Source organism: Mesocricetus auratus, unplaced genomic scaffold (assembly GCF_017639785.1).
Source record: "Mesocricetus auratus isolate SY011 unplaced genomic scaffold, BCM_Maur_2.0 Super-Scaffold_15014, whole genome shotgun sequence".
NCBI lineage: Eukaryota > Metazoa > Chordata > Mammalia > Rodentia > Cricetidae > Mesocricetus > Mesocricetus auratus.
Window position 1 is genome coordinate 19,199,256 of NW_024429186.1, and position 15,385 is coordinate 19,214,640.

Here is a 15,385-nt window from a genome sequence, read left to right on the forward strand (position 1 = left end):
TTCTTTCATAGACACATCTAAACTAGCACAATGTCGATCTCCAGGGAGTCACCCCACCTTGTGCCATCCTCTACTGGGTCCAAGAATAATCTCTACAAAGCTCAGCTTCCTTTTTGTTCTAGAACGATGCCATTAGCCCTGCTGACTCTACAGCTTGCTGCTGCAAGGCTTTGGACAGATCAGCCTCCACAGTTGCAAAACCAGATTTTAAGACAGAGTCTCACTAAGTAGATGAGGCTGTCCTTGAACTCACAGAGATCTACCTGCCTCAGCCTGCCAATGCTGGCATTAAAGGTATATGTCACCACACCCATCTGGCATAGTTAAATTCTTAGAATAAATCTCAACCAACATTTCTTCCTCCCTCCTCCCCCTTCCTCTCTCTCCTCTCATCCTATGTTACAGAATAATCCTTTTGTACACTGTGAAGATATGTCTCTGCCAAGGGATCTTCTTATTGGTTTAATAAAAGAGCTTACTGGCCAATAGTTAGGCAGGAAGAAGTTAGGCAAGACAGCCAAACTCAGAGGACACTGGGAAGAAGAAGAGAGTGGAGTAATGCAGAGTCACCAGCTAGACTGAGAAGAAGCAGGAGATGAACATGCTGTGCTGAAAACAGTTACTGCCATTTGGTAGGGCATTGATTAAAAAATATATATGGGTTAATTTAAGATGTGAGAGCTAGTTAGTAACGAGCCTAAGTTTTTGGTAGAGCATTTATAATTAATAAGGATTCTCCATGTGATTATTTGGGAGCTGGCAGGTAGAACAGAGCTGACTGGAGGTCCCAACAGAAAACCAAGCCTACACCTAAAGGTTCTGTTCCTCTAGAGAACCTTGAACTAGTGCAAATAAATACCTTCCTTTCCCCCCCCCCACAGGGCTTTTGGCTATGTAGCCAAAGATCACATTGAATTTCTGATCTTTAGGATCGAATGTGTGTGCTACCATACCCATTTTATGTGATACTGGGGATCTAACTTGGGGTCTCCTGCATGCTGGGCAAGCAAAGTACCTACTAAGGTACATCCCTAGTCCTTCATTCATTCATTTAAAAAACTGAGCACTTACTGCATAGCAGACACTTTTTTGTTTGGTTTGGTTTCAAGACAGAGTCTCTGTAGCCCAGGCTGGCCTCAAACCCTCAGCAATTCTGCTGCCTTGACCTCCCATGCTCTGGGATTAAAGGTGTTAGCCGCCATAGCCAGCTGAGACACCTTTATGTTCTTGACAATTCTCAGCAAAGATTCCTGGCTCTGTGGAACTTCTACTGTTGTGAGTGGAAGAGACAGTGGACTATAAATATCTTAGAGCAAATGTGTTAGAAAGTGTTCAGGACAAAGAAAGAGGGGGGAACAAAGTAGAATCTGGAGAAGCAAGACACACTGGTATTGCTTATTATTTTTCTTGTCCTGCCAGGTCCTACCGCCCTTCTCAGTCCCAAATAAGCACACAGATGCTCTATTAATTATTAAACTATTGGCTGACCTCTAGAGCTTCTTACTGGCTAGCTCTGTCTTAATTATTAACCCATTTCTATTAAGCTATGTATTTCCACATGGTCTTGGCTTACCAGAGAATGCCTGGACCTGTTATTCCTTTGGTAGCTACATGGCGACTCTTTCCGGTATTTCTCTGCCTACCTTTTTCCCAGAATTCTCCTCATCTCCTAGCCCCGCCTATTTTCCTGCCTCTCTCATCCAAACAGTGTTTTATTCATCAACCAATAAGAGAAACATATATACAGAATGACATCCCCCATCACACTGGGTAAGAGGTTGGTCATGTGGAAACCACCATCACCTTCAACACTCAAGGGACCCGGGCTCTGGATTGACAGCTATTCCTCGTGCAACAGTGTCTAGCTTAGATCGGCCTCACTTTTCTGACCGCCATGGCTCGGCCATGCTTGAATGTTCCCTTCAGTGGACTATCCTCTCTCCACTCTGCTGAGTATCACGATGAAGTCTCTCAGGGATTAATCCCAGCCGAAAGCCCGCAACATCCACAGGCCAAACAGTTCCTAGCAAGTGTCAGTGTTTGCTGGGCCTGGTCACCCAACAGAAGACTGAGTGAGATGCAGCCCATCAAATGATGCCATCAGGCAAGAGAGAGGAGGTGACATTCTCTCGTCTGTCCCTTCTTGCCATTCTCCATTTTCCCTTTTGTCTCCTTTCTTGGCCATCCCCAGGATTCTGTGACACCTGGATGGGAAAAGGCAGTGTCAGCAACTCAAAGAAGAATGCATTTGACAATGGCCCAGAAGATAGCTTTCCCCAAGACGGGACCGTTGTCACTCAATATAGAGCAGTAAGGACATAATTTAGCGGCAGTGATGTAACCACGATAGCCGTCTGCTTTAAGGACATTTGTGTTAGCTGTTTTTTGTCTGCTTGACACAAACCAACCAAAGTTAGCTGGGGAGAAGGACCCTCAGTTGAAGAATTGCCTCCATTAGAATGGTCTGCAGGCATCACTGTGGGGCATTTTTTTTAAACAGCCCATTGATACGAGAGGGCTCACAATGCCCGTTGTGGGCAACACCATCCCTGAGCATGTAGCAAAAAAAAAACAAAAACAAAAACAAAAAAAAAGGGAAAGCAAGCCAGTAAGTAGTGTTCCTCTGCGGTCTCAGCTTCAGTTCCGGCCTCCAGGTTCCTGTCTGACTTCTCTCAGTGATGGATTAGGACCTGGGAATTGTAAAAACTCTTTCTTTTGCAAGCTGCTCTTAAAGGCCAGCACTTTATCACTGCAACAGAGAAGCAAATAGTTTCATTCCCACAGCTTGGCTTAACGTGAGGTCCAGTCACTATTGGATGAATGAGTGAATTTGAGAATGAATGAATGAATGAGTGAATGAATGACAGTTTCTTATCACTGATACCGCTCCTGGTATGCTTCAGCCTTACGCTTTGCTTAGTAACGGGGCTGCTTTGCTGCACCACACGGCTCCCTGCCAGTGCTAAGGTGACATGAATCCAAGTGGTCAGACTATTTTTTAATGTATTTATTCTTATTTTATGTGCGTTGGTGTTTTGCCTGCATGTCTGTCCGTGTGAGGGTGTCTGCATGTCTGTCCATGTGAGGGTGTCTGCATGTCTGTGTGTGGGTGTCTGCATGTCTGTCCGTGTGAGGATGTCTGCATGTCTGTCTGTGTGAGGGTGTCTGCACGTCTGTCCGTGTGAGGGTGTCAGACCTTGGAGTTACAGACAGTTGTCATTTGCCATGGAGGTGCTGGGACTTGAACCTGGGTCTCTAGGAAGAGCCGTCAGTGTTCTTAACCACTGAGCCATCTCTCCAGCCCGGTGTCCACATTATTTTGAGGCCACACAGACGGTATAACTATAGAGTCATTAGTATTTCCACAAAGAGATAAAATAAACCCGTCAATCGAATTTTACACGGGTCCTTTCAAGCAGCTCGCCAGGAATCTACACGTACTCCTGCCATCGCCAGCCCCTTCCTCAGCAAAATGTAGCCAGCTTTTGATGTTTCTGTCTGTTAGGCTTGATGCCACTTAGCCTTTCACCTGGTTAGCAACCGATGAGGACACTTCATGAGAAGTGACAGAGAGAAGTAGAAGTCTACATCAGATCTGTGGCTGACCCTCCTACAGGTACAGGAGAGCTGAGAAATGACTCCTGAATGCCCATTAGACTCCAGGTGCCACTAGGTCTATCTGTCTGCACAAGGACCTCCTTCCTGGGTGACACTAATGCTCACCTTATATCCAGGGTATTTGACTTCTTGGGGTTCACAGAGCTTTTCCGAGGGGACACTAGAAAGTGGTCAACTGAAGAAATGTGCCCCCTGTGTGTAAACTGGAATCGGTTCTGTCCCCGATGTAGAGCAAGACAGGGCGTGTGGGTGACTGCGGCCCAGGAGCTGGAAGCCCCAGGAGGGAAATCTGACCAGCACAGGGCCTGGCCGCAAAATTTCTCAGCAGAGACGAGGGTTTTCTCAAGCAGCTTTGTGTGGCCATGCTATAGACTGGGGTCTCGGCTACAGGTAAGCAAGGAGGGTGCCAGCAACCTACCTGCACCCCCACAGTACTTGCAGAGAAGTAGTTCAGGGGGCAGATTGTATGCTCCGGGGAATGGAACCTGCTGGAAGTATGGGGGACCGGAGGCTGGCATTCCAGCTGCACTGCTCAGCATGTGGGTGGCTTTGGACGGTCCTTTCCTGGCCTTCCCTGCCTTCTTTGAAAGCTGGGCATTATGTGTTTCCTATTGGAGATCCGGGAAAGGTGTCAGTACTTTGAAGACAGATGGAATACCATGTTACACTGGGCACGAGAAGAGATGCCTGTGATGTTTAGTTAATAACGCCTTGAAATCTTCCATTACATTTAGGTAGCCACCATTGGAAAGGGGAGAGCAACAGTACTTTTCAAAGCGATGTTTTCTGCTCTGAGAATAGAAGTCAGAAGGCGCCGGTTTTAATTTTCTTCTTGGTGTGAACGGTGGCACCATTGCTATTAGCTGTCTGGGCAGAAGCATGACCTTCTAACTGGCCGGTATGGAAGACTGAAGGAATATGCTCAGTTGCCAAACCTTTCAAAGAGGTTTCCCCAGCTATAGCTCTATTATCGCGAATTATGAGCCAATGGAATTGTCTTCAAGGAGCACCAGCAAGATTTAAGTTTACCTTCCAGGTGGGCCACAGTAAAGCAGAACCAAGGGGCTGCCAGAGAGCCATTGATGAAGTGGGGGTGGGGGTGGAGGGGGTGGGGCCAGTAACAGTGGTATAGTGAACTCCTGTCGAGAAAGAAACCTAAAATTTTTACAGGCCCCCTGATGGCACATGAGCTGATCTGTGAATCAATCTAGGATCATAATTTACTTTTGGTTTATGGGATTTGTGAATTTTCGCATTTGTTTTAATTTGTAATTAAGTTTTCTCTACGAGGCGCACCATATGCCACCATTAATTCTCTCTTGTTGATTTCTTAGGAGATACATGAGTGCATATTTTGATGTAATTTTGGAGGTCTTTTGAAAATCAGATGACTACGTGGTGAGCCATATGGGGCTTTGTTATTTAAAACACAAATTATAAAGCTAGAGAAAGAAAGAAAAAAAAGAACTCCTAACAGGGAAAAAATTAGGGAAAACTGGTTTCAAGCTCACGAACTGTCCACTTTCCCCCCCCCTGGTATTCTGAAATCTCCGAGGATCCCGCGATGTCTCTCTCTCTCTTACCTTCTGTGAGCGCACTCTATACCACAGGTGCACGGAGCAAACCTCCCCGGCCACGCTTGTGCTTTCTGCCAGGGCTGCACATTCTAGCATCTGCCCTCTGGGAGTTCGGCAGAAACGAGCGTCTTTCTTTGCACACCCAGGCTTCGGCGCTGAGCTCCACTTTCTCCGCACCCACGGCGGCTCGGCTTTCCCGCTCGTGCTTTCCCGGGGGCTCCCCCTCCCCGGCTGCCCCACAGTACGTGCAGGCTGCAGAGCGGGCCGCGGCCCGGACGGCGAGCGCTAGGACCCAGCAGGACTCCGGGCTCGGGTGGGAGCCGAGCCGCCGACCCCGGGCGGGCGCCGGGCGCTAGAGCCGGGTGTTCCGGCCGCGATCGGTGCAGCTCGGCTGGGAGACGGCGCGACCCGGCGGCGGGGCCCCCCGCGAGTCCAGCGCCGCCACAGCCCCCCAATGCGGCCGCGAGAAGCAGCGGGGGGGCAGGCGATCGAAGGTAACGAAAATGCGGCTCGCTGGCTGCCTCGCGAGCTTCTGCCCGGGTTAGCATTGTCACCCTGAGCCTGGCTGCCCAGCCTGCCCGCATTTGGGGGGCACCCCTGGCTTTTTATCTTAAGGTGTCCGCCCCCATCTGTGCGCCTAGTTTCGGATTGATTTATAGCGTGCACCCAGAATGGGAAAGATCCAGGGATGGCGAGTTGCTTATTTTCATTAGTTTTTGTCTCAAAAGTAAGTTCATTAAAAAAAAAAAAGATAGAAAGGAAAAGAAAGAAAAGTTTTTCCCTCCCTGGAATTTGTAGATAGCTTGTTTTACATTTTTATTTTTAAAAAAATCACAGACAATGGATATTTATAAAAATTACCGAATAATTGATGTGATTCTGTTTATGACTTCTGAGGGAGGCGGCTTTGGAGGGGTCCCCAGGCATGACTTGTATTTTCAAGGAACTAACGTGTTAAATGTGGAGTTTGGCTGGGGCAGAGTTACAACAGCATCGCTGTCGTAACTGTTTTGTTATCAATTATAAACAGAGCGTCGGATCTATGGGCAGTTTAAACCTCTTTTTCAAATACCGGAGCTGCATATCCCGGTGTGAATATCCGTTGAAGGAAGCAGGAATGTTTCTGGATTTGGAGAAAAACGTTGCTTTGAGGAGAAAGACCTAGATTCCCTAGCCCGGGAGACTATTTTTCATGCTTTGTTTATAGTCTGGGAATGACATTTGGGGAAGGGGAACACGGTCTTTCTTGGGAGCTTTTAATCGTGGGGGTTATTAATTTATTTAATTTATTAGTTTCAATTGGTTGGGCTCCGGGAGCCTTCCGTCACCAGGTTGTGCCAGCGTCGGGACACATGATTGCGAAGACGAAACTGCTAGCTCGGAAGGGACTGGACCCGGCTGGTGGAAGCTCCCCCGTGGCGCTGTCGTAGGCTGGGTGCTACTGGCTCATTGAGGAAAAAGGGAATGGCTTTCCGAGCTGAGGAAGACATCAGTATTTCCCTTTTGTTCCCTGTTTTCCCATTGATCGCCAGCTCTGCCTTAGCCAGGGGGAGCAGCTCTGAGGGTGCAGAGCCCTGAAGACAGCACGGATGTCTCCAGCCCGCTCTAACTCTCACACTGATTGGTCAGTTAGATGGAGACTTGGGAAAACAGTCACCCGAAACCTTCTTTTTAAGACCTTGCCATAATTTCTTATCTGCCGTCTTCTGCATGGGTTTCCGCGAGGTTGCTTTTTTAATCTGGGTGCATCTGGCTCGCTCTGCGTGTCTATATGTTTAATTTTTGTTGTTGTTGTTGTTTCTATCCAGATAAAGTAGGCCATTTTGGCGACAAATTTCTTTGCAGATGTCAGCTTCTAGCTTGCACTGATAGATGTGGGACTTCACAATACAATCTCAATGATTTGTGCTCGTAAGTTGTAGAATGCAAAGTTGCTCAACTTGGTATTAATTTTTCCTATTTTTTTCATCTGAGCATTTAAATAGCAACACCAGCAGATGGATGCTTAACTGTGTCATTACTTTGATAATTTAAGTGCTTTGCGAATTAGCATGTTTCTCGAGCTAAATCTGTCTTTAGACAGTGAAAGAGAAAACAGACAATGAGGAGCAAGAAATCCTGGCGTCTGCTTTGAGCAGACTACGTTCACATCCAAGAAAAGGGGTGCTCAATTACCACAGAAGGCTGAATTAGTGAGCAAGATGAAACAGGATCACTCAAGATGGAGCGTGACCCCCGTGGACATTTTCATTTGAGCCTTAAAGTGCCTCATTGAAGAAGCTGGGTTCCAGAAGTTGCTAACTGTATAAACACTTTTCTGATTGGTTTAAAAATTTAGACACAGGAAGTAGATGGTGTCTGGTAACCCAGGAATGGAGACATGGTTGTCATAGAAACTGAGAAGTGTCACCCCACCCAACCCCTACTACACATGCAGTCACTACCATGACCACACTTAAAAACAACAGCAACGACCCCTACATATCATCACAGTCAGTTGGAGAGCATACTGGCTTCTGTGAGCCTTCCCACAACATCTGTTGAAACCTGAGACCATGCCTGTCAAACCAAGGTCATTTTACAACATCAACCAAACTGCGCTCTCCTGGATTTCATAACTCTATTTTTATTGAAAATAGTTCAGGGGGGAAGCCTGAAAGCCAGGATGTGCATTCATGCTTACTTAGCATTTTGCAACCTCTGAGTCGTGCAAGGAAAAGGCTGAAAAGAATACATTTGAGCCATTAATTGTGGAATTGTGTGTCTACTATTAGAACACGCCTTCTCAGGGACCAGAATGCTGCCTATGGAGGAAGGGTCATCTGGGGAAGGTATAATGAAGTGTTCTCTGGCTTGCAAGCTGAGCTGAGGCGTTTGATCAGGAAGGTCTATGGTATTTTGGACAGGTTTTCTCTCTGGCTGCCTGAGCAGAAACAGGCAGACTGCCTGGTGCTCTGGAGAGCGAAGGGCGGGGTGTTCTTGGTAGCCGAGCAGGGAGAGGAAGCACTCCTAAGAGGAATGGGGACCGTTTCCAGAATGCAAATGGGACTGCCCAGTTGATTTAGAAACATTTCCTCTCCCATGAATGGAGAATGGTGCTTTCATTTTGAGGCAATTTTAGGGGCTCCCCCCACCAAGCCACCAGTACCTATGTCAGCTGTATCTTCTGATGAGGAATGCCAAGGAGATGAGTTTAACCCGCTCCCCCATGCCATGTTTCATTTATTTGCTAAGCGGAAAGTAGCCAAGCGTGCTTCCACTAAATTTTGACTTTGAGGCTTTTCGGTAAAACTTGACAATATAAAAATCAACACGTTTGCTAGACTTTGACCCATCTTGTCAATGTCAATCTTTAAATTACAGAGTGTTTTTTAAGATTTATTTTTATTATCATTAATTATGTGTTAACTGCGTGTGGGAATGGGCACTTGAGTGGCCATGCCCAGTGAGACCAAAGGGATCTTATGGAGCTGGGGTTACAGACTGTTGTGAGCCCCCTGACATGGGTGCTGGGGATGGAACTCAGGTCCTGTGGAAGGGACCTCTTTACTCCAGACCCCTGAGCTTTAAGTTCTTTATATTTGTTTAGAAGTAACTTCCCTCTGTACATGATATATTTAGCACTGCACTGTTTTTTTTTTCTTAAAACTTAAATTGCACTTTGACCTTTCTCAGAGAACCTGGCATCTCCCTTGTTTTCCCTCAACTGATTGCCTCAAAGAGAGGGGAGAGACAGAAGAGCTCCTAAACATGTTTTAATGTCGATTCAATATCCTGTGTCGATGGTGTAGCAAACAGCTTAGGGCCATGTAGTGTCTATCATTTGGTTTCTGGTGTATTTTACAACCCCACATTATCAAGTATTTAGTGCTCCGGGTTAGCAAGTTTAGTTTAGTGACATGACCGGTCTCTGTCAGCAAGATTTCCTGTTGAGAACTTTCTTATCTGCAAATACTGCAGTCAGCCATCGCAGGAAACCTGTCAGTTGCTTGTTTTTACAAACTGAAGGAAATGAATGAGACCTGTTGGTTTCTAGAATTTACCTCCATTCTTCACAGCCTGCCCAGAATTTTGCTCAGAGCAGTTCAAAGAAGGTGACTTTGGGGCTGTACAAAGAATTCGCTTCAAATCGTTAGCGCATCTGTGAATTTCTTTTTTGACTTTACAATTAGAAAAATTAATCCTTACACTGTCATGTAAAGCTTATTTCACCAATACAAATTAACAAGATGTTCAATAAAGTCCTAATTCATTTTCAGTTGTCAGAAAGTCGCTCACATAATCACTGAAGCTGGCATTTTGTGATGGCTGTGCCAGATTTTTAACAGTGGCTCCAGAATACCAACCAAATGCCAGTCTTAATTTTGAACTAGTGCAGAAAGGAGAGAGAGAGAGAGAGAGAGAGAGAGAGAGAGAGAGAGAGAGAGAGAGAGAGAGAGAGAGAGCTAAACTTTCCTCCTTGCTTATGAGGGGAACTGGTTCATGAAGTACCCATGTCGGGCGTGTGCCAACCTCTCTGGTAGCAGAGAGCCCGAAGTTAGGGGTGGGTTTATGAAAGACACTTGAGAGAAAAACACACCATAGCTTTGAAAGCATTGACTGTTTGAAAGGACTATTTATTTAATTTTTTGACATTGGATATGCATGTGTTTAATTGCCTCAATTCATGGATATTCCCAATTCTGGGAAAGTGGGGGGAAGAGCAAACCTCTTTATAGGCTGTAAGCACATAGACACCCCCCCACACACCAAGAGAACCACTTATTTGAATGGGCCACACACATTTTTGTAGTTAATTTCTGTTTTATATTTAGCACCAAATAGAATCTTATGCAAGCTCCTAATATCTGAATGGAATCAAAACAGAGCTAACTACTTTAGAGGAACCAGGAGGTGGTGAGCACGCACTACGCATCACCTGGGGCTAGACCTAGAACCCAGAACTCTGCCAACATAGTTGCAAACCCATTGCTTTTAAAATACCCCCAAACAGTCTCCTAAGTAGGCTCGAGGGAACTGCCTTCAGGGTCCTGTGTCAGCTTTGACGATTTTAGAGTACCCTTGTTGTCAGAGAAAAGAGGGGAATAGGTAGTAATTAGTTATGTCTTACAACACACCCTGAGAAACTACTGGAAACCCAGAGAAAGGTCTGACCAGTCACTGTATAAAAACTGGGCCTGATAACAAGAGAGGTGGAAGGGTATGCAAATGAAGGCTTCCTTCATAAGTTATAGTAATGTCATGTGGACGCGTCCAAGATGGTCCACTATCAACCTGCTGGAAGCCTTGGATTCAGTCTCTGTCAAGTGTTGTTCTGTCAGGGGTAGAGATAGCTTGTATAGTGTCTCTTGTGAAGGGAAAGATTTACCAAGCTGTGTACATCAGCTTGGCAGACTCAGGAGTGATGAGTAAAATGATAACACAAGGATGATATTTTAATATCATCAAATAGACCCAGTTATCTCCTCTCTTGTGAGAGTGTTCTAGAACAGCAGCATAGACAGTGTGCTTAGTTCCCCCTTGTGTTCCAGATGCAACTGGTGTTTAGGACTTTTAGGTGTGCTGGACAGGGAAACCCCCCTCAGTTCTACGTTGGGATTTTTAATTTTTTCTTTATTATCATCATCATTATTATTGTTGTGTGTGATGTGTGTAGTTGCAGCTGTCAGAGGTCAATTTTTGAGAGTGGAGAGTGTGGGTTCTAGGAATTTATTTCTGTTTTATATTTAGCACCAAGTAGGATCTTATGCAAGCATTTGTACCTGATGAGCCATCTTGCCAGCACACCCTTGATTTTCACAAGGGGGTGAAGAGAAATCAGCAGAGAGCTGGGCGAGCTGTCGGTAGTGGGGCTGTGCTTCTGAGGGACATGGCCGATCCCTCCGCATTGATCCCCGGAGGCTGCACAGCTGGGGAGTCTGGAGGAAGAAAGGACACGTCGCTCCTGCTATACATTCTCCCATTTCTTACATTGTGCTTGCGGTGTTCCTACTGTCTGCGTGGGGCTGGAGATCATGATTAAAATAATCAGTGTTTGAGGAAGCCACAGAGCTTCCAACCATTTTTTAAAGAAAGCATTTCCTCTAAAAGATGAAACCAGTAGAGAGCACAAAATTGTCGGCTGCAGTAGTGGATGGAAATGATTGTGGGTAACTTTCAGTTATTGAATTGCGCTGAATAAAGCTTTTCATGGGTAGGCTGTTTAAGGCCTCCTGCCTCCTCCCACCTGCGTTTCAAGGAAGGCACGTGTAGAGCCCTGGAAAACCAGCCAAACCCTCCAAGGCCATTCACCGTGACAGAGCCTTTCTGCTTTGGAGTTAGCTGAGAGCTAAAGTCTCGTTATTCTGGGGACTTTTGTTGGTTTTCGGTAGTTTGTTTTGTTGTTTTGATTTTGTGACAGGGTCTCATATGTCCTAGGATGTCCTGGAATAAGGCTAGGTAGTCAAGGATGGCCTTGAACTCCTGATCTACCTGCCTGGTTACTGGCGTGCACCCTCGTGCTTGCTTTGTGTGGTGAGGGGATCAAACCCAGTGTTTTGTACATGCTAGGTAAGCACTCTATCAAATGAACCACATACTTAGCTCAAGGGCTTGCCTTTTTAATGGAAGGATGCCCACCAGTTACCAGGGCGCTGCTGTGGTTGTCCCTGAAGGGCTTTCCCAAGTATGGCCCAGAGTGTGCCTGGTACAAATGCAAAGATCTGGAGTGGGCAAGTTCTTTTTTTTTTTTTTTTTTTTTTGGTTTTTACGAGACAAGGTTTCTCTGTGTTGTTTTGGAGGCTGTCGGTCCAGCCCAGCCTCAAACTCACAGAGATCCACCTGCCTCTGCCTCCCGAGTGCTGGGATTAAAGGTGTGCGCCCCACCGCCCGGCTGAGTGGGCAAGTTCTACTTGGGAAGGTGGTTTTAGGGTGTCATACAAGGTCGATTTTGGAAACCCAGAAAGATCTCTATGCTTTGAAATGTTGTGATTCAGCAAACTTAGTAGTTATGTAGGCTTTAAAAATGTAATCAGCTACTTGCTACTGACGAGTTAATAAATATCCCTGAATCAAGACCATTGCATTGCTTCTTGGGAGTATTAGCATGTAGAATGGTCTCTTGAGAAACAATAACTTGGCAAGACTAGCCATATTGGGTGACAGAAAATCACATAGTCTTGAGGAGGGGCTTGTCTCATTAGATGCTACTCACTGCCTCCCTGCATTTAAGTCTCGTAATAACCTAGTGTTGATGTCAGTGACTAATATCAATGACTATGGTGAGCCTGCTGGTTCTCACCTCCAGTTCCTGAACCCCAAACCACAGCCTTTCCCACCCACTGACCACATACAAGTATTCTGATGGTTTCTTGTCAGGGAGTGGTGGCATCCTCTTCTCCAGGTGAAATGGAATCTTCTCCCTAGAAAAATGGGAGTGGAGGATGGGGACGGTTCTTGGTATTTCTGGGAAGAAACCACCTGTTGACCTTTGTGTTCGCATGCAAGACTGTAAGTGATGGGAGGGACCCCTTAGGCCCCTTGTTGGTGAGTTTAGCTTCCTTCATCTTCATCTTTAGATTGTCGTCTGCCACCCCCTGGCCCGAGCACATCCACTTTCGATTCTGCCCACAGCATATGCTTTTCGAATTCCCAGGGAATTTTACCCAGTCTAACTGCTGGTGGCATCTCTAACCCTGAAAGAGATTCCCTGCCAGTATTCAGCTTTGGAAGTGGGAGCAGCCCAACGAGCTCATGCGTGCAAATACAGCAACAGCTCTGTAATTGCTTTGTTTGATTGCTATCTGGGCAGCCTACTATGCTTTCAGTACTTGTGGCTGAATGGTTAGAACCAGCAAGGGACGAGCTTGACCCATGCGTGTTGCTGGCTCTCAGCTTCTCTCGAAGGGATCCTGTAAATAATTTGAACTTGATGGAGAGAGCGTATGCCTGCTTCCCAGGTGTGAGCTCGTGTGTTTCACATATGTGAAATCGCTTTGAGGGATTGGTCAAGGAAGGTGCTAAAGACATATTTGTAAACGTAGGGAAATGGATCATCCATGAATTCAGAGAACACTAATTAGACACCTACTGCATACCACAGCTGTGTGTGTGAGTGTGTGCACACACATGTGCTCATGCTCGTGGAGACCAGATGTTGGCATCAGATGTCTACCTCAGGTGCTTTCCACCTTAGTTTTTGAGACATGGTCTCTTACCAAACCTAGAGCTCTTGTTTTTGGCTAGACTGGATGGCCAGCAAGTCCCAGGAATCCTCCTGTCTCTGCCTCACCATACCCGAATTACAGATGCACCCAGCTTTCTACCTCTAAAACACTCTGCCTGTTGGTGTTTTGATGCTAGACTTCCTTTTCTGACCTATTTTCCATGTCTCAGCTGTGTGTGGTGGGGGAGCTTCTTAACCTTAGACTCCAGTCTTGGCTGCTACTTCCTTAAGTAACATGGGAATCTTAAAAGGATTGCTGGGGAAGTGAAATCCTAGAGTCCTTGAAAAGGACTTGTCACAGAGCTTGGCATATAGTCACAACTCAAATTATTGAGCAGTTTTTGTTGTTGTTTTGTTAATACTACTACTGTCTCCATTGCCTACTGAGAACCTGCCTAGGCTCCCTGATGCCCACAGTGGTAGTTTGAATGTAATTGGCCCCCATAATCTCATAGCGAGTGGCACTATAGGAGGTGTGGCTTTTTTGGAGTGGGTATGGCCTTGTTGGAGGAAGTGTGTCACTGTGGGGTGGGCTTTGAGGTTTCCTCTGCTCAGGGTACCACACAATAAGTTGGTTGACTTCCTGCTGCCTTGAGTCAAGACGTAGCCCTCCGAGCTCCATGTCTGCCTGTGCGCCTCCATGCTCTCTGCCATGATGGCAGTGGACTGAACCTCTGAAACTGTAAGCGAGCCCCCTGCAATGAAATGCTTTCAATTTTAAGAGTTGCTGTGGTCATGGTGTTTCTTCACAGCAATAGTAACCCTAACTAAGACACCCACCCACCTTATCAAACCTGTCTTCTGCCAGACTTTTAATGCCTTCTGTAATCAGTCCTTACCCATTACTGCTTAGGAAAGGGCCTGGGATCTTGTTTATTCAACTTGTCAACACTTTACGTGGCCTCTCTGGTTCTATTGTCATTGTGCTGTCCTGACCCGGCCACAACCCTTTTCATTTTCTATGTTGTAGACTGTTGTTTTAATTCACTTAAAACCTCCAATGTGCAGAGAAAAATAATTCCTTTCTCTTGTATGGGCAACTGTCCTTTAAGCACACACCGAGTATCAAGAGGAACTTTGGATTGCTCCCATTTTACAGTTCAGTTAAATCTGATAGTTCCAACAGTGCCTCCATTCTTTTTTGGGGGGGGGTGGGAGGGGATTGAGACAGGGTTTCTCTGTGGCTTTGGAGGCTGTCCTGAAACTAGCTCTTGTAGACCAGCTGGTCTTGAACTTACAGAGATCCGCCTACCTCTGCCTTCCGAGTGTTGGGATTAAAGGCGTATACCACCACCACCACCACCACCACCTCCCGGCTCAGTGCCCCCATTCTTAATCTCCCTCAGAGACCAGTGACTACTCACTCTCTCTTAGCCCCCTTGCCTGTGATGGCATGTGTAAGGATTGATGTGGAACTCGCTTTTATTTCTCTTAGAGGCAGAGGCAGCTCAGGGTCCTGAAGCTGAGTGACCTTGACTCTCAGCCTTGAGTCCACCCTGAACTTTTCTGTGTGGTGTGAGGAACGCAGGCTCACTCTTCATGCAACATACATGTATACATACCAACTATAGTATATAGTATTTAGATAGTGCATCTGCATGCCTCATAAATACATGTAAACATAGTGTGTTTTCTTACAACTATGCTTACAGTTACATCTGTTGTTAGGCAACATGTATCCTACAACTACATTTCTTTCTATGTTTTGGTTTGTGGACCATTATGTTATATACTTAATTGAATTGTTAAATTTTAATTGAATTATACATGTAAAGAAGGGCATAGATCTCTAGCTTGATGTTTGTTTGGTTTATTTTAAGTAAACATATCCACATAACAACATCTAGACCAACAAAGTGAGCATTATCTGCATCTAAGAAGTTCCCTGTACCCTAAGCCATCTCCTTTGCAAGATGATCACTTCCCTAATTTTGAACACTGTAGGCTAGTTTTGTATGTGTGTGAATTTTATATAAAAATAACCCGG

General features: G+C 45.9%; 1 protein-coding gene and 1 long non-coding RNA gene across 5 annotated transcripts in view; one reads left to right on the forward strand and one right to left on the reverse strand.

The window, feature by feature from the left end:
* Window positions 1-551: 551 nt before the first annotated feature.
* Window positions 552-5,469, reverse strand: LOC121139276. Its single transcript, XR_005876189.1, has 2 exons — window positions 5,202-5,469; window positions 552-2,204 (listed from the first exon to the last, which is right to left on the reverse strand). It is a non-coding gene; the product is annotated as an uncharacterized LOC121139276 (long non-coding RNA).
* Window positions 5,470-5,534: 65 nt separating this feature from the next.
* The window catches only part of Foxn3 (forkhead box N3), a 369,915-nt gene continuing 360,064 nt past the window's right edge, over window positions 5,535-15,385 (forward strand). For all 4 annotated transcript variants that reach the window (XM_040742642.1, XM_013112178.3, XM_021226213.2 and 1 more), the window contains exon 1: window positions 5,535-5,689. The gene's annotated coding sequence lies outside the window, so the exon portion shown is untranslated. The remainder of the gene's footprint in view (window positions 5,690-15,385) is intronic.